The sequence below is a fragment of the Macrotis lagotis genome, chromosome 1 (assembly GCF_037893015.1).
Source record: "Macrotis lagotis isolate mMagLag1 chromosome 1, bilby.v1.9.chrom.fasta, whole genome shotgun sequence".
NCBI lineage: Eukaryota > Metazoa > Chordata > Mammalia > Peramelemorphia > Peramelidae > Macrotis > Macrotis lagotis.
This window is the reverse complement of record NC_133658.1, coordinates 536,159,624-536,182,333: the sequence shown is the minus strand read 5'-3', so window position 1 is coordinate 536,182,333 and position 22,710 is coordinate 536,159,624. Positions and strand designations below refer to the sequence as shown.

At 37.1% G+C, this 22,710-nt stretch overlaps 1 pseudogene; it reads right to left on the bottom strand.

Annotated features, from left to right (window-relative positions):
- Positions 1–16,350: 16,350 nt before the first annotated feature.
- LOC141505216 (ras-related protein Rab-9A-like) overlaps positions 16,351–22,710 on the bottom strand; it is a 36,371-nt pseudogene continuing 30,011 nt past the window's right edge.

Here is a 22,710-nt window from a genome sequence, read left to right as displayed (position 1 = left end):
GAGAGGATGAGCTTTAAACTTGAACTCTTTCCTTTTCCAAATGGAGGGCAAATTATCTACCTTCTTACTAGAGATAAGAGCTTTGAGTTAGTCCCTTTATAAGAGGCAAATGAGGGGGAAATGTACCATTCTCTCTGTTGCTCTGTAGTCTCACCCATATTTGCTTATCAGTTCTCAGCTTAGGGAGGAAAGAACTACATTTGCTCCTCAGACTTCCCATTGTCTGCTCTTCTACATGGCAAGAGAAGGGAAGGGGAGTTGGCATCCAGACATCAGGTAGCCTTCTCTAGTTTTCCCCTGTGACTGGGATTGAAAAGAATGGTTACTCTTCCACTTTTAGCTAAAATAACAACCTTCAAAACACTGTTCCAGAATTCCAATATTAAAAATAATTGGAATCTCATCATCTGTGGTGCCCTCTTGAGAACTGAACTTTGACCTAATCTCCAAATAGGAAGGAATGGTTAAAAACTATTATTGTCTGCTTGATTATCACTTCCAAAGAAGTTCTCACAGTGAGAATTATAGTGCTTTACAGTTTACAACCCTCAGTGTTATACTGGAACCAGTTCCATTTGGCTTATATGATTATTAAATTTTTACTCTGAGTATTTAAGAAGTAAACACTTGAAATCCGGACTTGATTTGGGCAGATCAAGACTTAGGAAAATAATAGAGAAAATGTTAATGCAGATTAAACTTGAAAGTATGCTCCTGCATATATTCCACTCCCCCCTCCCCCAAAAAACCAGCTGTTAAACATTTCACCAGCACACCCTGGTTTTATAAAGAATTTCTTGTGTAATCTGTTATGCCAATTTTATACATGGAAAAAATTATTCTCTAAGATGTTGAGTGATTTCCCCAAGGTTCTCCAGTAATGTTAGAGAGTCAGGACTTGAAGCTGATTCTTGTTCTCCAGTCACAATGACTCTCATTGGTGAGCTCCATGAGATTCCTCTACATATTTTGTAAACTTGTTTTTTATAGTAGTTTAATTTTTACTCTATGAAAATACCTTTCCTAGCTATGGATGATAGTGTTTGTTTTTGTTGTTGTGCCATATAAAAAATTTGAGATATAGTTTCTGGATAATGATTTTTTTAAATCACATTAGCGGATAATTAATAAAAGGAACCATGACACTATCAAATGCCAGATTCCTCATGGAATCCACTCAGCACTTTTATATCGTTGGAAGAATGAGTATTCCTGAGACTGCCAATCAACTCTGAATGGTTAACATTTAATAAGAAGAATGGATATTATGATGAAAGATGAACTTATTCTAATGAGAGATGGGGGGGGGGACTCTTAAGCAGACTACCCTCACCTAGGGAAATCCAGACAAAAGGGGGTCTACCTCTACCCAGAGCCATCTGAGTGGAACACAATAGACCAGAATTCTCAAACTATCTGTAAGTTTCTCTAGTTGGGTGAGGCAGCAATTCTAATATCTCATCATCTGTGGTGCCCTCTTGAGAACTAAACTTTGACCTAATCTCCAAATAAGGAAGGAAAAAAAATCTTTGATCTCCTTATTTGTTTGCTTAATAATCATTTCTCTTATTGTTTTTGTTGCTGCTTTTGAGAAACAATAAATCTCTAAATTGATATGAAAGTTCTTACCTAAAATTAGACAATCACCTAGAAAAAAGGTGCTTAACATTTTGGGGGTTATTTAAATTTTAATAATTGAAGGAAATGTTAAATTGTGATTAAAAGTTAGTGAAAATAAAGAAGTAATATTTTTCCCACCTAAGTACACGGATCTCCTCAAATCTCTCCATGGACCCATAGGGAAACTGTGGAGCCTTTGTTACAAAAATTAAGGATTTCTGGGATGGCAAGTTAGCTCCAATTCTTATACCTTCTTCAGAGGGTATTTTGATTCTGAAAGAATTCTGAAGTATTCTGAAAAGTATTCTGAAAAAAGTATTCTGAAAAAAGTATTCTGAAAAAAGTATTCTGAAAGAACCATTCTTTCCCTTAAAAACCTTCCCTTCCACCGAAAATTTCAGTTTTTCTCATGAGCTGTTGGTACTAGATCTTTACACTGTGAACATATTCACTACTAAACAGAGCTGGATCCACTTCTAGCCAGTTGTTAGATTTGCAATGGTCAACAATTGCTACAAATCAGGGCTTAATTTATTTTGTTGATTTTCTAGATCCAAGAATGTCAACCTGTGTACACTCCTCTTCTAAGAGATGGTATTTGAGTTCAGCCTTAGAAAGAACCAGGAGCTTCAAGTGATAGAAGTGATGAAAGAGGGAGTTATATACTAGGCCTGAGTATAGCCCAAAGGTACAGAAAGAGATGGGAGATGGAATATCAAGTAGAAGGAATAGCAAAGAGAGTAGTTTGACTAAAACCCAGAGTGCATAGGGATGTGGATTCATAGTTCAGAAGAGAGGTGAATGCCAGAAAACAGATTTGTAATATGTTAATTTTAATACTAGCCTAAGAGAAACACATAAAAGATAAATGTGTATATACACATATGTGTGGTTGGGGGTTAAAAGACAGGGACAGAATTATTTTTCAATTATGTAGTGTTTGATATTAGTTGAATAAGACTCCCTTCTATTTAGCACAAATAATCAAAAATTGACTACATTAAATATTTTCTTCATACCTTTGTATCTTATTACAGTTAGATTTTTAGCCCTTGTATTTTAGTTTTAAAAGCTACAAGGGAGCCAAGATGGCGACATGAAGGGATGAGTCTTAGGAACTCTCTGATAAAAACTTATAAGCTAAGGACTGTAACTAAACTTTTGAGAGACAGAAGCCACAAAGGGACCCAGTGAGGCAGTTCTCCTACTCAAGGTAACCTGATAAAGAGCAGAAAGGCTCTGCTCCCCGGGGTCGGAGGGGCTGCCCCCCAGAGCGAAAGAACTTCAGCCTCCCGGAGGCAGCCCCAGGGCGGTGGGAGCCGTGGCTCACAGCAGCGGGGGAGTCTCCTGAGCTGTACCCCAGGGAGCACCGGGCACAAAGTGGGTGAACAGCAGGGGACCTCTGCCAGAGTGAGTACATGGAGCCCAGCCCTCAAGGCACACAGGGAGCAGTTTGGTCTTTCAGCAGCCTAGACCCAGAAACAGAAGCAGGCGGAATCAGTAAGCAGGATCCCCCAGGGCATGAGCCCATTGAGCTGAGGGAGGGGAGTGAAGAGAGACTGCAGAGCTCTGTCCTCTGCCCCTGGAACAGGACTCTGGGGCTCTGACCACATTCAGACCCTAATCGCAGTCTAGGCCCCCCCCCCAATAGAACAACAAGGCCCCCCCACCTCGGCCCCTTGGCAGAGGGGGGCGCTTATGGTCATTCACAGACCAGAAGGGAGGACAGAACCTCACACACTGAGACCCCCTGTGGGCGTGTCCCAAAAGCTCAGGAAGCACCCTAAAAAACAGGTTTAGGCTGGGAAAATGAACAAGCAAAGAAACAAGAGGAAGACCATTGAGAAATATTTTGCAAATGAGCCCAAGAAGGATCAAAATACTCAGTCTGAAGATGAGGAAGCACAAGCTCCTGCATCTAAAGACTCCAAGAAAAACAGAAATTGGGCTCAGGCTATGACAGAGCTCAGAAAAGACTTTGAAAATCAAATGAGGGAGTTGGAAGAAAAACTGGGAAAAGAAAGGAGAGAGATGCAGGAAAAACATGAAAATGAAGTCAGCAGCTCAGTCAAGGAAATCCAAAAAAATGCTGAAGAAAATAGCATGCTAAAAACTAGCTTAGGTCAAATGGATAAAACAGTTCAAAAAGTTATTGAGGAGAAGAATGCTTTAAAAAGCAAAATTGGCCAGAATAAGAAAACTCTCTGAGGAGAACAAATCCTTCAGACAAAGAATAGAATTCAGGGAGATTGATGAATTTACCAGAAATCAGGAATCAATACTTCAAAACCAAAAAAATGAAAAATTAGAAGAAAATGTGAAATATCTCATTGAAAAAACAACTGATATGGAAAACAGACTTAGGAAAGATAATTTAAAAATTATTGGAATACCTGAAAGTCATGATCAGGAAAAGAGCCTTGACATCATTTTCAAAGAATTACTACAGGAAAATTACCCTGATATTCTATAAGCAGAGGGTAAAATAGAAATGGAGAGAATCCACTGATCCCCCCGAGAAAGAGATCCCAAAAAACCAACCCCCAGGAATATTATAGCCAAGTTCCAGAACTCCCAAGTCAAAGAGAAAATATTACAAGCAGCCAGAAGGACACAGTTCAAATATTGTGGAGCTGCAATCAGGATCACACAGGGCTTAGCAGCAACTACATTGGAAGCTCGTAGGGCTTGGAATACAATATACTGGAAGGCAAAAGAGCTTAGAATGCAGCCAAGAATGAACTACCCAGCAAGGCTGAATGTCCTCTTGCAGGGAAAAAGATGGACTTTCAATGAACCAGGGGAATTTCAAAGGTTCCTTTTGGAATGGCCAGAACTGAACAGAAGGTTTGATGTTCAGATACAGGACTCAGGTGAAGCATGGAGATTGGAGGAGAGGGGGAAAATATGAAGGACTTAATGAGGATGAATGGCATGTATAGAAAAATGATACTGATAATATTCATATGAACCATCTCAGTTAATAGAGCAGGTAGAGGGAGCTTTTATAGTTGAAACACAGGAGAAAGCTGAATTCAAAGATAAAATATGATGTAAAAATGGAGTCAATAGGAAAAAAAGGGAAATGGAATGGAAGAAAGAAAAAGAAGAGGGGAAATAGTCCAAGATATTTCACATAATAAGATTTTTTTTTTATTACAATGAGCTATTGCAATGATATGGAAGGGGAGAGGCAAGGGGGAATGAGGGAACCATTGCTCTCATCAGAGATGGCTAGGAGAGGAAATAGCAAATATACTCAATGGAGTATAGACATCTGGAGTAAGAAGGAGGGGGGAGCAGGGGGAAGGGGTGGGGATGTGAATAAAGGAGGAGAGGATGGACCATGGGGGGACAGTGGTCAGATATAACACATTTTCTTTTTTACTTCTTGCAAGGGGCTGGGATTTGATGGCCTGCCCAGGACCATAGGGCCAGGTGGATTCTGGGCCTAAGAGGTGGTATGGGGGCTCAGGGCTTCTTGGCCCCAGGACCAAGGATCTGTCTGCTGTGCCACTCAGCGACCCTACAGCAGAGTCAGAGTGAAAGGAGAGAGAAAATAAAGTACATGGTAGTGGAGAAATAAGAAATGAGGGAGTTGCAATCAGCAATGGCAACCTTGGAAAAATATGGAAGTAACTTTTGTGATGGACTTATCATAAAGAATGTGATCCACCTAGGACAGAGTTGATGGTGTTGGAACAAAGACTGAAGCACATCTTTTGTTATTATTATTTGGGGGAGGGTGCAGGGCAAGTGGGGCAGGGTGGCCTGCCTGGGGCCACATAGCAGGGTGATCTTTGGGTGTCTGGGGCCAGAATCAAACCCAGGTGCTCCTGGCTCAAGGGCCAATGCTCTGTCTGCCAGCCAGCCACCCCTACTATTATTACTATTTTATTTTATTTTGGGTTGTTTTTTTTTTCTTCTTTTTGGTTTTTGCAGGGCAGTGGGGATTGGGTGGCTTGCATATCACATGGCTGCGTGATTGTTGGGTTTAGGAGGCTGCATGTGGACTCGGGTGCTCGTGGCTCCAGGGCTGGTGCTTTGTCCATTGCGCCACCTGGCCATACCTACAATTATTACTATCATTTTTTTTAATTTTAATTTTTTTTCTCTCCCCTTTACTTTTTCTCCCAAGCAAGTCTATCTATATTCATGGGGGGAGGGGTAATTTGTTTACTTGTAAACAAGTATATTTTATTAATGTAAAAAAAAAACATTTGTACAAAATGAGAATAAAAAATAAATTAAAAAAAAGAAAAAAGAGAAAAAAATCTACAAGGGGTGGCTAGGTGGTGCAGTGGATAGAGCACCGGACCTGGAGTCAAGAGTACCTGAGTTCAAATCTGACCTCAGACATTTACTAATTACCTAGCTGTGTGACCTTGGGCAAGCCACTTAACTCCATTGCCTTGCAAAAACTAAAAAAAATAAATAAATAAAATAAAAAATAAATTAAAAAAAAGCTACATGCATGCGACAGTGCCTGAAAAAATACATTTATAAAGCAATGACTTTGGTTCAAATCTCAGCTCCAACTCTTACTCACAAGCCTTCAGTCTTCTTTTCTATACTTCAGTGGAACATGCTCTAGGTCAATTTTCAAATCCTGACTTGGCTGTTAACTTCTTATGTGACCATAGGTATTTTTTCATCTTTCAAGACCTCAGTTTCTTGATTTGTAAAATTATGGCATTGGACTTCAAATATATTTTTTAATTAAAATTAAAAAAAAAATTTCCCCCTGGTTACATGTAAAATTGACTTCCAAATTTTCACTTCCAAACCTTTGAGTTCCAAATTCTCTCCCTTCCTCCCACCCAACTTCCCCTCAGCGAGAAAGCAAGTTACTTAATAAAGATTAAAAATGTAGAGTGATGAAAAAATGACCACAATAATCATGTTATAAAAGTAAAAATAACCTTCCCCCCCCAAAAAAAGAGAAACCCCAAGAAAAATAAAGTGGAAAAAAAAAGCATGGTTCAATCTGTATTCACACACTATCAGTTCTGTCCTTGGGATAGATAGCATTCTGTATCATACATCCTTTAGAGTTCTCTTGGGTCACAGCATTATGAGAAAAGGTAGGTCATTCACAGCTGATCATCCTGCAATGCTGCTGTTGTTTTGTATACATTACATTTCTCATTGCATCTGCTCCTGTAAGTTTTTGACTGAGAAGCATCCTCTTCATCACTACCCATAACAAAACAGCATTTCATCTCAAGCACATACCACAATTTATTCAGCCATTCCCCAGCCTCTGGGCATCCCCTCAAGCTCTAGCTCCCTGCTACCAGATAAATGCTGCTATAAATATCCTGTGCATATAAGTTCTTTTCTTCCTGTACATCTCTTCTGGAATATCTATGGTTTTATAGCCCTCTGGGCATAGTTCCACGTTGCTCTACAGAATTATTGAATCATTTTACAACTCCTTCCACAGTACATCAATGTCTCAATTTCCCTACTTCCAACATTGACCATTTTCTCCTTCTGTCTTATTAATCAATGTAATAGGCATAAAGTAGACCTCAGAATTTTTCCAATCCACATTTCTCTTATCAATAGTGAGTTAGAATATTTTTTAAATGATTTAAATAGATTGAATTGATAACCTCATCTAATTGTTGGGGAATGGCTCTTTTTTATTTTATAAATTTGACTCAGTTCTCTGTGTTTGAGAAATGAGGTCTTTATCAGAGAAACTTGTTTCAATATTTTTTCCCACAGTTAACTATTTAACTGTTTTCCCCTCCATCTTATTCCTCCCAACCACATTTATTCTATTCTCTCACTCCTTTCACCTTGTTCCTCTTCAAAAATGTTTTCCATCTGACTACCTCCTCCCACAATCTTCTTTCCCTTCTATCACCTAACCCTCTCACCCCCTGTCCCTTTCTCCCATCCTTTCTCTCTCCTAATTTCCTCTAGACTTAAATAGTTTATAACCAATTTAGTATGTATATATGTCATTCCCAATTCTTATGGGAGTCTCACTCACTACCCCTTTACCTCCCTCTTCTTCCTCTCCATTGCAAAAGCTTTTTTGTGCCTCTTTTATGTGAAATAACTTACCCCATTCTACCTCTCTGTTGCGGCTTGCTTCACCTTGGAGCCCTAACAGCGACGACCTCCCTCCTGGAGGGGAGCTGAGAATAAGGAGTCAAGCCACACTGCCTTATGCCTCCAGCTCAATTTTATTACTGCTTAGCTTCTACATATATACTGTTAGGTCTTCCAGGGTAGAACAAAGAAAAAATGAGGGAATGGGGAATGTACAAGCAGTGTATGTGCAGCATCTTGTATTACAGGATAAGGGGGGTACGTTAGGGGGGAGTTGGTAAAACTAAGCTGTGTCCTGTGCCCTTGGGCTATGGGGTGGAATGACCAGCTTCCAAGGACTCTGGCACACCTTATCTCTCAGGGCGGCATGCCAGCTCCTGAGACTGTCCAGGTGGCGGTTTACTTGGAAATGATTTGTGTCATGGCCATTAGAATAGCCTGTGTTCCCACACCTCTCCTTTCCCTTTCTCCCAGTACTCTCTCTAGCCCATTAACTCCATTTTAAAAATATTTTTATCCCTTCAAATTCTACTCCCTTCTGTGCTTTGTCTATATATACTCCTTCTAACTACCCTAATAAATGAGAAAGTTCATATGAGTTATCAGTATCATCTTCTCATGCAGGAATACAAGCAGTTCAATATAATTAGGACTTCAAATACTCTTAAGATCCTTTCCAACTCTAATTCTATGATTTTATGTTCTTAATACTTTGATGGAATTATGATGTCATTGATGTGGGTATACCTTCCATTAACTCAAATCAAAATCATACTATGCCTTCCTATACTATGCAATTCTCTAGTTTTTTTTCTTCCCATAGGTTTTACAGAAAAAATTCAGAGAGCTTCCTTTTATTATTGAAATATTTTGATATTCTTATATATAATTTATTCCTTCTCACTCTCCCTATTCAAAATGCCCAAGTTCTATTTATACAAATGAGTAATTATATTTTTGAAAATGTAAGCTACTAATTAGAAATGAATTGGGTTTGTTTTGGAAAGCTAATTAAGTCAAGATGATCTTTACATTGATTCTGAGACCAACATTCCCATTAGATCCTAACTTCTGAGGGAACTTCATTATTAGTCTTATGATTTTTACCTGGCAAAAATAATGATTTATGCCTTGTTCCTATTCTGCTGTTTCATCATGGAATGGAGTTGACTCTTGGTTCTCTCAGGCTTTGCAAGGGAAGTGAACTATTGGGCAAGTCCTATGAAGTTGGAAATCTTTGTATACTGGCCACCCCAAGGCAAACAACCAAAGTCTGAAGAGGCTTATCACCAGACAGGCATTGAAATACAGGAAAAGGGTAGGTATTAGGGATCTCTTTGATTCATGAAACCATCTCCAGTGACCTTGACATGGTTGTGTAGAAAGAATATTCACACTGATAAAATTATGTCTATATTTGGATACAAATCTTTCTGCTTTCAGGTCTAGATTTTATTTTATTTAAAAAAAACGTGACAGGCATTTGCAAACTGATCCTTTTCTGTTTCATATTATATATTAACTCCAGGACTCCAAACCCAAACCAGAAGATAATAGTTTTATCACATTTTAAAATTCTATGGCTGTAGGATACTAAGTTTTTTCAGTTACTGAGAGTTGGTAATTACAATGGATATAACTTATTTTTAAATGAAAAGGTGACTGCAAAAGAACAATTACAATCATCTTCTGATTATCTGGTTGTGAATTATTCACTTTGAAATTATTAGCACCTTAGATAGCTGCCTCCCCTTCCTGCTAGCCACCTAGGGTCTTACCTAGCTATAGGTCACAGAGTACAGTCCAGTCAACAAAAATTTACTATAGAGCCCAGGTTGGTTTATTTTATACGTAGCTTACCTCTCAGTCAGATAGGTATTTAATAGGTACTGAATGGAGGGCAGTTTCCCACCATCTATCACACCTATCTTGAAAAGGAAAAATTCATTCACAAATGAGAGAGCGATAGAGCAAATTTTTTTCTATCTTCTTCTTAGTAAGGTATAATGGAATGTCTGTTGAATTGGAAATCAGAAGTCATGGCTTCAAATTCTGCTTCAGGTAACTTGAGTGAGTTCCTTTATCTCTGAGTCTCTGTTAGTTCATCTATATAATGAGATTGTCAGACTTAATGATTTCTAAGATCCCTTCCAACTTAAAATCAATGTAAACATGACCCTGCTCCCCTAAGCCTTGATTATGAACAAAAGATCAACCAGGTATCATCTCCAATTAAAAGCAAAAATCTGTTTTCCTCCTCTCTTTTGAGCACAAGTATATTCAGTAGTGGGCTCTTTGACCCTTGCCTTCATATACCATTGATGGAATCTAATGCAAACAGTACTATTCTCTTTGTAGGTACCAAGGGAGCTCCTGGTAGCTGGATCAAGAAAAAATGGACTAGTCATTGTGAATATGCACCATAAATAGCTCTTGCAGAGAAGCCTAGTCTTGTAGACCTAATTGTCATTTACACATCCTTAGTATTTTCAGCTGCAGTTTTTTGTTTCTTGCTTCCAACAAGCTAGAGAGAAAACAGTCAGTCATGTTCAGACTTCCTCCTTTCTTCCCCACAGGTGGGCAACCTGGATCTAAAGGGTGATGAATAGCAGGGAAAATGGAATTGTGGAAAGTGACCCTTTATGATCTTATTGGAGTTCTCAATATAGTCATTATCATCATAACTGACATTTATACAGTGCTTTAAGGTCTTTATATATATATATGCACATATATATATATGTATATATATGATTACATTTGATCATCAAATGCCCCTGTGAGGTTGTAAATATCCCACTTTACAAATGGGAAAATGAAGAGTCAGTGAGCTAAATTGATTTGTCTCTGATCCCAAAGCTAGAATTTGTTATTTAGTTTTTCTTTTTTATTCTGAACTTAATAACAAATAAAATATTTTCCACATAGAAAGTAGAACATAAAAGAGTATTGCATACAAAATTTAATTATTTAATATGTACAGTCAGTAAATAAGCATTTATTAAGCATCCACTATATTTCAAGCACTGCAGATAATACATAGAAAGTTCAGGAGGAAGGCCACATACAAATAGTTATGTGAAAACAAGCTATATGCAGGATAAAGAGGAAATAGTCAATAGAGGGAAGGTACTAGAATTAGGAAGGACTGGAAAAGGCTTTCTATCAAGGGTGTGATTTTAGTTGAGACTTTTTTCTTTTAAATATGTAACACATTTAACATATAACTTTCTTTTTGATTTATATATGCATATTTATACCTATTTATGCATACATAAAATGATATATTTTGGAATCAGACCTTTATCAGTGGTTTTTCAACTCAATAGTTTCTTTTATTCTAAGTAAAATTTGTTTAGATTTTGTGTAACTGAATTGGTCTATTTCATACAAAGTTATTTTGAAGATCAAACAAAACACTAATACTTTAAGACATTTTAATAGATTTTTGGTTTCTTCATCACATTCATTTCAAAATGTATGTCTCTTCCTTTTCCTAAACAGAGTCATCCTATAACATAACTTTCAAAGCTGTTTAGACAGTATTTCTAACTTTCCTGCTGTTCTCTTTTGTGCATTATTGGTGGTGGTGGGGAAGCCACTGGAGTTTCTTCTGTGCATTTTAATATATTATTCAATGCTCCTTGTTTTTTCTTTTCCTTTTTTTAGGGGTGGGGCAACCCTATGACTTCTTAGTCCCTCTTCAAACCCTCCCTTGGAAAACAATAGCAACAACAAAAAACTTATTAAAAATATGTTCTCTCTTGATTTTAGTTCTAATAAAGAGATAATAATCCTGTAAGGTTCTTTCCTATTCAGACTGCATAAATAAAGAATTGTGTTTAGTTCTTGTTGCCACAGCTGAGGAAGAACATTGAGTAGCTGGAGAGTGTCCAGGGGAGGACAATTACAATGTTATTATTGTAGGATTTGATGAAGGAAATAAGAATGGGGAAAAGCAGACTCCAGGAGGACTTGTTACCTGGCCTCAAGTATTTGAAGGTCTATCAAGCAGCAGAAATTGTTCTTGCTCTGCTTGACCCTAAGGAATAAAAACTAGGAGCAATGGGTGGGAGTTGCAAAGAGACCAATAAAACTTGGTATAAGAAAAAACTTCCCAACAATTAAAGTAAACCAAAAGTGGAGTGAAGTACCCTGAAAATTAATAGATTACTACTGACAAGAGATCTTCCAACAAATGCTAGACTTGCTAGCTGTGGCACCTGTCCAGTAGGTTGTGGCAAGGATTTTCTTTCAGGTACAGTTTGGACTAGAAGGTCTCTGAAGTAAGAGGGTGGAGAAAAAAGGTAGTGTTCACTTGAGCGCTCTCAAATTCCTCTCCAAACGATGTTAAAGAAATGAGCCACGATAAAATAGGTACACTAATGAGCTATTGATGGATTTGTGAACTGGTCCAATCTTTATGGAAAACAATTTGAAACAATGCTCCAAAAGGGTGACAAATCTGTGTTTACCCTTCATCCTAGTATGTATATAGAGGTCTGAGAGAGGGGGAAGGGAGAGAGAGAGAGAGAGAGAGAGACAGATGAGAGACAGAGAAGCAGATGAGAGACACAGAGAGACAGACAGATGAGAGACAGAGAGAGACAGACACAGAGACAGAGACAGAGAGATACAGAGACAGGCACACACACAGACAGACACAGAGAGACACACACAGACAGACAGATACACACACAGACAGACAGAGAGAGAGACACACAGACAGACACACACATACACATGGAGAGAGAAAGATAGACACAGAGAGAGAGAGACAGACATAGAGACAGACAGACAGAGAAAAAGAGACAGAGACAGACAGAGACAGAGAGAGATAAAGAGGCAGACAGACAGAGAGACAGAGAGAGACAAAGAGACAGACAGAGACAGAGAGAGACAAAGAGACAGAGAGATAGAGGCAGAGAACACTGTTGTGGCAAAGAATTAGCAATTAAAGTGATGCTCAACAATTAGGACTGACTGAACAAGTTATGGTATATGATTATAGTGGAATACTATTGTGCTATAAGAAATGATGAGCAGGATTGATTTCAGGAAAAAAACTGAAAAGACATGAATTGTCACACAGTGAAATGAGCAGAACCAGAAGAACACTGTACACAGTAACGTCAATATGGTAAAATGATCAACTATGAATGACTTAGTTATTCTCAGCAATACAATACTGATTTAAGACAATTCCAAAGGACCCATGGAGTAAAATGCTATCCATTGGGGCAGCTAGGTGGTACGGGGGATAGAGCACTAGCGCTAGAGTCAAGAGGACTTGAGTTCAAATCCATTCTCAAATACTTCACAATTCCTAGCTGTGTGACTATGGGCAAGTCACTTAATCCCAATTATCTTGAGAAAGAAAAGGATGCTAGCCATCTCCAAAGAAAGAACTAATGGAATCTGAATGCAGATTGAAATATACCTTTTATTTTTAAAAAAGCAACAACTTTATTTTTCTTGATTTATCTGGAGGGGGGGCTTTTTCCACAGTGTGATTAAAAAGGAATTATTTTTGCATGACTACATTATGTATAACTTGTATCAAAATTGCCTGCTATCTCAGGTATGGAAAAGAGCAGGGAGGAAGAAAATCTGTAACTCAAAAAAATTTAATTGTAAATAAAATTGTTTTTTCATGTAACTGAAAAAATAAAATATTAATTTTTTTAAAAAAGATCTCTAAGGTACTTACACTTGAGATTCTGAGATTTTCTTTGCTATGCCATGTGCCTCTCCTAATAATAGCTCATATTCAGATACCATTTTTATGAAATACTTTCCTCACAATACCTTAGTCAGTAGGTAATAAGTCTTATTCCCATCTTAAATATAAGGGGACTGAGGATAAGTATTCCATTTGCCTGCAGTCACATAGTTAGAAAGGAAAAGAATCAATATTTGATCTTGGGTCTTTAAATATAACAAGCAGCCCCAGGGAAAGATGGTAAGAAACATAAGCAAGGTGGACCAAATAACCATCACTTTCTCTTGTACATCTATGGAGGCAACCTACCTAGAATTCAGCACTCAAGAACTCTAAAAGTATGACATCCAGGATATAAACCCTGATTCCAACCTAGATCCATAAATATTATTCAAGGGAGAATAAACCCTATGGAGACAGTCTGGAAACTATCAGGCACAGTAGCCCCATTCTTCTTAGCAAATCACTAAGTTACTAAAGACTCAAAATTCTTATCATCAAAATACTTGAAACCACCAAATAGTTTAAATTAGAAACAGATATACATTTGGGGGGGGGTCATATGACCAACCTGGGCATTTTTTTCATTTCCCACAAACTCACCAAAAAAAATCATCAAAGAGGAATAACATGCCAGAAATGAACAATTATAGTGGTTTCCATTGGATAAGAAGTCAAGAAGACCAACACAGTAATAGCCTTATGAACTAACAGTACAGAATACTAATCCTTGACATGTTCACTCAGCACTCTTTTCCAGTAAGCAAAGCTTGTGCTTTGGGGCCTACTCAAGGATTTCCCTCCTGCTGCAGACTCCGAAGGTTTGGATTTTTTTGGTAAATATTTAACAACCAGCTGTCTCTGTCTCTTTCTCTCCCTCCCTCTCTCCTTCTCCTTTCCCTCCTCTTTCTTTCTCTCATACTGTATATACATATATGAACATATATACCCATGTATGCATATATGTATATTTGCATGGCACCATTTTATGTTTATTCTGCCTTATTAACATTTTCTCTGTCATTTTCTTATATTTAGACAAGCTACAAAATAGTAAATTAAGTCATGATTTGTAGTATTTGCTGACTTCCAAGGCTCCCACATAGTCATTTCACCTTTTGGGAGGTGGTTTGACTTGACTCGAGTACACTGATTTCTTCTTCTCCAGGGCACAGTTGCAATTTGCAATGAAACATAACTTTGCCCAGTCTTATTTGGAGGGGGGGGAAGGAGTTGAATACCAACACAACCCTGGAGTCAGGAGGTCCTGAGTTCAAATTCAGCCTCAGATCCTTAATAATCGCCTAGCTGTGTGACCTTGGACAAGTCACTTAACCCATTGCTTTAAATAATTTTTTTAGGGTTTTTGGGGGTTAAGTGACTTGCCCAAGGCCACACAGCTAGGTAATTATTAGGTGTCTGAGGCTGGATTTGAACTCAGGTCCTCCTGAATCCAGGGCCAGTGCTCTATCCATTGCTCCACCTAGCCTCCCCTAAATAAAATTTTTTAAAACAGAAAGAAAATAATTGAGGCAGGGATAAGTCTAGTGAAAACTAAATTTCTCAACTTGAGAAAAGGCTATAATAGACAGTAGAGTTAGAAAATAAGAGACAAGGTAATACAAAGGGAAAAGGCCAAGACTGACAAATATCAAGAGAGGGAAAATTATTCAAATAGAGAAGATACCAAAATTAGAAGGGAAGATGACTACCAAAACATCCATAAGTTTACTAATCTCTTAATAAGTGTTTCAAGACAGAAAATAAGAATAACAATTGATGAAATAGTTACGCTATGTATTCTATAGAATTCTATGGATTCCCCAAGGCATCATGGAATTATGGCAGAATATTTCAGAAAATGTCATGAGAGTTGTCAGAGTGGGAGCAACTGAATGAATTTATGTAATCTTCAGTAGGAATAATTAATAAAATAAAAAACTTTAATATGTTATTGAAAGTTTCTCCACAGATGTTAAAAGAGACAACAGACTGAGACTAGCAATATATAAAAGAAAAACAGTTCAGAAGAAGAAAAGCAAAAGTCAATCATGTTAAAAGAACACATGATCTCTTTGTAAACAGAACACTGATCTTGAAGACAGAATGTGAAAAACCAACTTAAGGAGCATAGGGCTCTCAAAATAATATGACAAGTAATAAAACCAAAAAATACTGAATACCAGTATAAGAAATAATATAAGAAAACTACCTAGAACTTCTGAATATAGAAAACAAAACACTGATCTAAAGAATACACAGATTACCTCAAAAAAAAAATCTTATGCTTCAGATGCCAAAACACGTAATGGTTAAATTAAATAATTTTATTGATTATCAACAAATCCTATAAAATATCTGGAAAAAGATGATTGATCAACTGGCAATTTAATTAATTGAGGCACAGTATCTGCCTGAAAAAAAGGAAAGGAAGATATACTTCAGTTGCAGAGCCAGGGGAAGTTTTTTTAATTTTGTGATTTAAATCTTTAATATTGAACATTTAAAAATATTTTTCAATAAATCTAGAATGACATGCTAATTTTTAAAAAAAATATATAATATAAAAATGTGTTCTCTATTTGACTTCTGGTGGGGGGGAGCAACCCAAGTAGAGTTTCTAGAAATTCAAGTTTTCATTTTAATTATAATTAAAGTGTTAATATGATTTTTATTAATTCTGTAAGTTATACATTAAAATTTAAGTAACCACTTGTTATTTGAGACACCTTTATTTATAAATGTTATGTTCCTTCTATAAAAACTCAATGAACGGATATTTCTCTTCCACTTTCTAGTGAAGCAGCAGTATAGATTAGTTTAAATTTTATTATTAGAGCTGAACTTGCTGGATTTTCATTTTATTTCCCATTTCTCATTTCATTTATTCCCATTTCCCCTGCCCCATTTTGTAGAGCTATATTGACAAAGCTTTTTAATAGTTAACAAGATGAACTGGGCTTAGGTTTTTGGTGAAGATTGACTGTATCAGTCTGAATAAAGAGATTGATTATATCTTCTATAGCAAGAATTCAACAGTTTTCTCAAAAGCTATTGCAACATTTGTAGCATCTTTAGCCCTGTTTTGAAGTAAGGATGGTTGTTGTTGTCCCTGCAATAGTCCTGGGCTTCTTCTGTAGAAATTTGGTAGTGCAGTGGATAGAGCACCGACCTTAGAGTTGGGAGGATAGGAGTTCAAATTCGGTCTCAGACACTTGAAACTTATTAGCTATGTGATCTTGAGCAAGTCACTTAACACCACTTACCTCGCATCCAGGGTCATCTCTAATCATCCTGATTCATTTCTGGTCACTGGATCTAGATAATCTGGAGGAGAAAGTGAGACTGGTAACTTAGCACAGCACCTCCTCACTCAAATCCAATTCACAGGTTTGTCATGGTATCACCTCACTAATATTGTGGTCTTCACAAAAGGATGAATATCATCATTGTCTTTCATTTATATCAGTCTTGTTACCCAAAATCTCAAAAGGAAAGCTTTCAGATTCTTCGATATCAGCATAATAAATGAATTCTTTCTTCCAATAGCCCAAGTTCTGGAAACTTTTGAGAGTCACCTATACTGAAAGTAAGGCAACAGTCAGAACCTGTGTACAATGGTGTTTTTCTGGCTTCTAAAATTTTCTTGTCCTGTTGTGTCCCAAATCTGCATGGTTGTAAAGGGTCCATCCACTTTCAAGTCTTTATTTAAAGATTCCACACCTATTGTGTAGAATAACTGGCTCTAAAACTTGTTAGTGACTTATTTATTCATAAGAGAACCCTTCCTAATGCCATCATCTCCAAGTTAAATTACTTCAAAAAGTTATGATTTTCCTGCTGTTGTTGAATGAAAAGATCTTTTTGCTCCCAAATCCCAAGCAACAAATTCTTGATAATTAGATTGAACCAAATGGAAAATAATAACTTGAGACAAGAAAAAATATTAAAGTAAAGTCAAAAGACTGAAAATTATGATCAAAAAAGAGCCTAGACATCATATTTCAATACTCTTGAAAGAAAATTTCCAGATTCTTAGAAACATAGGACAAAATAGAAACAGGAAGAATCCATTGCTCATCTCCAGGCATGTGTACCATTAATGAAATAGAGAACTTCCAGTCACTCCTGATGAAGGATAGATCTGCAAAGAAACTCTTAAATTGTTCAGTTAAGGGCATCATCTACATTACCAACATTGTCCTCATTCTTCCTTTGACCTTGTATGAATGACCTGAGACAGCCAAGGACTGTTCCTGGAACTAACCAGCATTACTAGACAGAGTGAGGAGAAGACAGAGGTGTGGTGAGTAGTGCCTTACTCTGACCCCAGCTATTTCCATCTAGGGTTGAGGGGTGTCAGAAATATTTATTGAGTGAGTACAGCACATGCCCATGGGAAGAACAGTCAAACCTAGTCTGGGGCTCTAAAGATTTTGATGAGGGCACTGAACCTCAGTGAAAGTACCTTACCCTCTTGGCAAGGACTTTGTAAATTCCTGCTCCCAGTCATAAGACAAGCCCCTATCAAAAAGACTAAAGCCCTGCCCTAAAATGAAAGAATTAAGACTTTGAGTTATACTCTCATTTATATATCCTTAATATATATATGTACATGTGTGTGTATGTGTGTGTGTGCGAGGAGCAGCTAGATGGTATAATAAGTAGATTTCCAACCCTAAAATAAGGAGGACCTGAATTCAAATCCATCCTCAGATACTTACTAGCTGTGGGACCCTGGAAAAGTCACTTAAACCTGATTGCCTTATATACAGGGCCATCTCCAGTTGTCCTGATTCATTTCTGGTCACTGGACTCAAATGGCTCCAGAGGAGAAGCATAGCACCCTCCTCACTCAAATCCAATTCATGGGCTTGTCATGGCATCACCTCCCTGATGTCATGGTCTTCTTCAAGAATGAAGGACAAAATGTCATCATCATTATAGGTCCTTTATTACCTCATCTCTTTTTGTACTGATCTTATATTAACACAGAATACATCCCATTGTTCAAAACTATCAAACTACTTGAAACCTGCCCATACTTCCATCCCATTGTCTATCTAACAGAAACTACTTGAAGACACTAAGTTGACCCTTCAGTATATGTTCAGTCGATATGTTACCTTTTCCTTAATCCCTCCCTTGGACCATTCTAGCTTCTCCCTTCTCCCTTTCCCAGCACATATCATGCTCTCTTATATGGCTTTTCCCCCTGGTGACTGCTGCAATAACCTTGAACTTGTTCTAACTTTCTTTAGGACATTGGGCTACTTATTCTCAAGGATCAGCCCAGTTGCAATACCTCAACAGGTCAGCAGGAAAAGTCTGTTTCACTGGGTGAAAGTAAAGTAGGGCAAGCACAGTTATACCTATAGAGTCAGGCCCAGTAAACCAGGAGCAGGCCTTAGGAGCTACTGAATTAGCAGCAGCAGCGGTTTCCAGATCTCTCAACCTATAGACAGTAAGAGGGTCAAACAATTGGTCAGAAGATTAAAGGGATCTCTTTGCTAGTACTGAAGCAGAATTCTGTTGCTTTGCTTATATTCAGAACTGAATCACAGTTCTGGATATCAGTCTCAGGACTCTCCCTAGGATACTGGGGCTTGTGCTCACAATGGAGTGGGAACTTTATCATAGTCCTAGGGCAGAAAAGAGTACTTATGGTAACTCACAGATCAGAGTACAGGGCAGGAGAGTAGCAAAAATACCATTCCCTAGATCATACTACTATGGAAGAACTGAAAACTTACCTAGAAGAATCCCTGAAAACAACTGCACAAAATTGCTGAAGCTTAAGATGGTGAACCCTCCACCCTGGAACCAGAGCCCTACTTTATTATTTTTTTTTTAGTTTTTTTTTTTTTGCAAGGCAAACGGAGTTAAGTGGCTTGCCCAAGGCCACACAGCTAGGTAATTATTAAGTGTCTGAGACCAAATTTGAACCCAGGTACTCCTGACTCCAGGGCTAGTGCTTTATCCACTATGCCACCTAGCTGCCCCAGAGCCCTACTTTAACAAAGAGGTAAAAGTCAAGAAATATACTGGAAAATTGAGCAAACAACTGGGAAAAAAACCTGACCAAAGAAAGTTACTATGATGACAAGGAAAATCAAAACACAAACTCATAAGATAATAAAGTCAAAAGTTCTGCCTCCAATGCCTCCAAGAAGAATAGGAATTGGTCTCAGTTGTGGAAGAGTTTAAAAAGAATTTTGAAAATTAATTAAGAAAGGTAGAAGAAAATTGGAAAAAGAAATGAGAGTGATATAAGAAAATCATGGAAAAATAAGTCATCAGCTTGGTGAAGAAGACACCAAAAAACTGAAGAAAATAAAATCTTAAAAAAATAGAACAGGACAAATGGTAAAAGAGGTACAAAAAGTCATTGAGGAGAAGAACACCATAAAAAGCAGATTAGTCAAATGTAATTCACTGAAGAAAAATCTCCTTAAAAAGTAGAATCAACTAAATGGAAAGGGGTTGCAAAAGTTCCTGAAAAGAATGAAGAAAATAGTTCATTAAAAAGTAGAATGGAGGGGGCAGTGGATAGAACATAGGCTGGGAGTCAGGAGGACCTGAGTTCAAATACGGCCTCAGACACTTAATGCTTGCTTAGCTGTGTGACCTTGGGCAGGTCACTAAACCCCTTGCCTTGCCTTGCCAAAAATAATTACAATGCATCAAATGGAAATTAATGGAAATTGACAAAACAAAACAAAAGAAATGAAAAAAGAAGACAATAAGAAATATCTCATGGGAATGACAACTGATCTGGAAAATACATCAAGGAGTGGTAATTTTAAAATTATTGGATTATCTGAAAGCCTTGATCAAAAAAGAATCAAGACATCATCTTTCAAGAAATTATAAAGGAAAATTCCCTGAGATTTTAGAACCAGAGGGTAAAAAAAAGAAATTGAAAGAATCCACTGACAACCTCCTCAAAGAGATCCCAAAATGAAAACTTCCTGGAATGTTATAGTTCAATTTCAGAGCTCCCAGGTCAAGGAGAAAATATTGCATGCAGCCAGAAAGAAACAATTCAAGTATTGTGGAATCACAGTTAGGATAACAAAATTTAACAGCTCCTACATTAAAGGTACTGAGGACTTGGAACATGATATTCCAGTGGGCAAAGGAGGTAGGGATTAAAAGCAAAAAATTATCTATTCAGGGGCAGCTAGGTAGCCAGTGGATAGAATACCAGCCCTGGAGTCAGGAGTTACCTGAGTTCAAATCCGGCCTCAGACACTTAATAATTACCTAGCTGTGTGGCCTTGGGCAAGCCACTTAACCCCATTTGCCTTGCAAAAACCTAAAAAATATCTATCTGTTCAACAAAGTTGGATATGAATCCTTCAGGGGGAAAAATGAATATTCAATAAAATGGAGACCTTTTAAATATCCTTAATGAAAAGATCAGAGCTAAATAGAAAGATCTGACTTTCTAAAACAAGACTTAAGAAAAGCATAAAAAGGTAAACAAGAAAGGGAAATCATAGGGTAATTAATAAAGTTAAATTGCTTTCATTCCTATTTGGGAAGATGATACTTGTAACTAGTAAGAACTTTCTTAATATTAGGGAAGTTTGAAGTAATACACACACACACACACACACACACACACACACACACATATATAATATATAATATATACACCAAGGGCACAGGTGTGATTTGAATATGAAGCAATTATATCTAAAAAATAAAAATTTTAAAAATTAAAATTAAAAATTAAATTAAATAAAATTGTATCTAAAAACAAAATTAAGGGGAGACATAGGAATGTACTGGGAGAAAGGGAAGAGGAGAGATAGAATGGAATAAATTATCTTACATAAAACAGACAACAGAAAGCCTTAACAGTGGAGGGGAAATGGAGGAAGGAAGGAGGAGTGAGTGAAACTTACTCTCATCAGAATTGGCTCAAAGAGGGAATAACATGTATACTTAATTGGATCATTTGGAGAAAGGAATAAGAGAAGATACCTGCGTGATAGAAGGGAGGGAAGATTGAAAGAGGAGATAAGAACAAATAGAAACAATAGTTTAAATGAGAGTAGAGGATAGGATGAAGGGAAATTGCTGTGAAAAAATTCTGAAGCAAGTTTCTCTGATTAAACACCTGATTTATAAATTTATTAAAATTGTAAAAGTAAGAACTGTTTTCCAATTGATAAATGATCAAAAGATATGAAGTTTTCAGAAGTAATCAAAGCTATCTAAACTATATGAAAAAATATTCTAAATTCACTATTGATTAGAAAAATGCATATTAAAACACTTCTAAGGTGTGATCTCATACTTTTTTAGATTGACTAATCGGACAGAAAGGAAAAATGACAATTGTTGGAGGAGATGTGGGAAAAATGAGATATTAATGTATTGTTGGTGGAGTTGTGAACTGATTCAACCATTCTGTAGAGCAATTTGGAACTATGCCCAAAGAACAATAAAATCACACATACTCTTTGACCTAGCAATACCTCTACCAGGTCTATATCCCCCCCAAAAGGAAAAGAATCTTAATCTACAAAAATATAGCAGTTCTTTCATGGTGGCAAAGAATTGGAACTTGAGGGAATGTCTAGCAATTTGGAAATGACTGAACAGGTTATGGTATGTGATTATGATGGAATACTATTATGCTATAAGAATGATGAGCAAGATGCTCTCAGAAAAACCTGGAAAGACTTACATGAGCTGATGCAAAGTGAAATATATCATGTGTACAAAGTATCTGCGATATTATAAGATAATTAGCTGTGAAATACTTAGCAATTCTCAGCAGTACAATGATAATCCAAGACAACTCTAAAGGATTTAAGATGAAAAATTGTTATCAACAACAACAAAAAAAACCTGAAAGTGTCTGAATACAGACTGAAGCATATTTTTTGTACTTAAGTTTTTTAGAGAGGGTGTTTTCTTTTACAAAATGACTAATATGTAAATATTTTGCATGCCTATACATATATAATCTATATTGAATTGCTTACTTTCTCAATGAGGAGGGCTGGGGAGGGAGGAAGGGAGAGAATTTGGAACTCAAAGTTTTTTTTTTAAATTTATTTTTATTAAAGATATTATTTGAGTTTTACAATTTTCCCCCCAATCTTACTCCCCCCCCCCCCCCCCCCCCCACGGAAAGCAATCTGTCAGTCTTTACTTTGTTTCTATGTTGTACATTGATCCAAATTGAGTGTGATGAGAGAGAAATCATATCCTTAGAGAAGAAAAGTCTAAGAGATGACAAGATCAGACAATAAGATAACTGTTTCTTTTTTTAAATTAAAGGG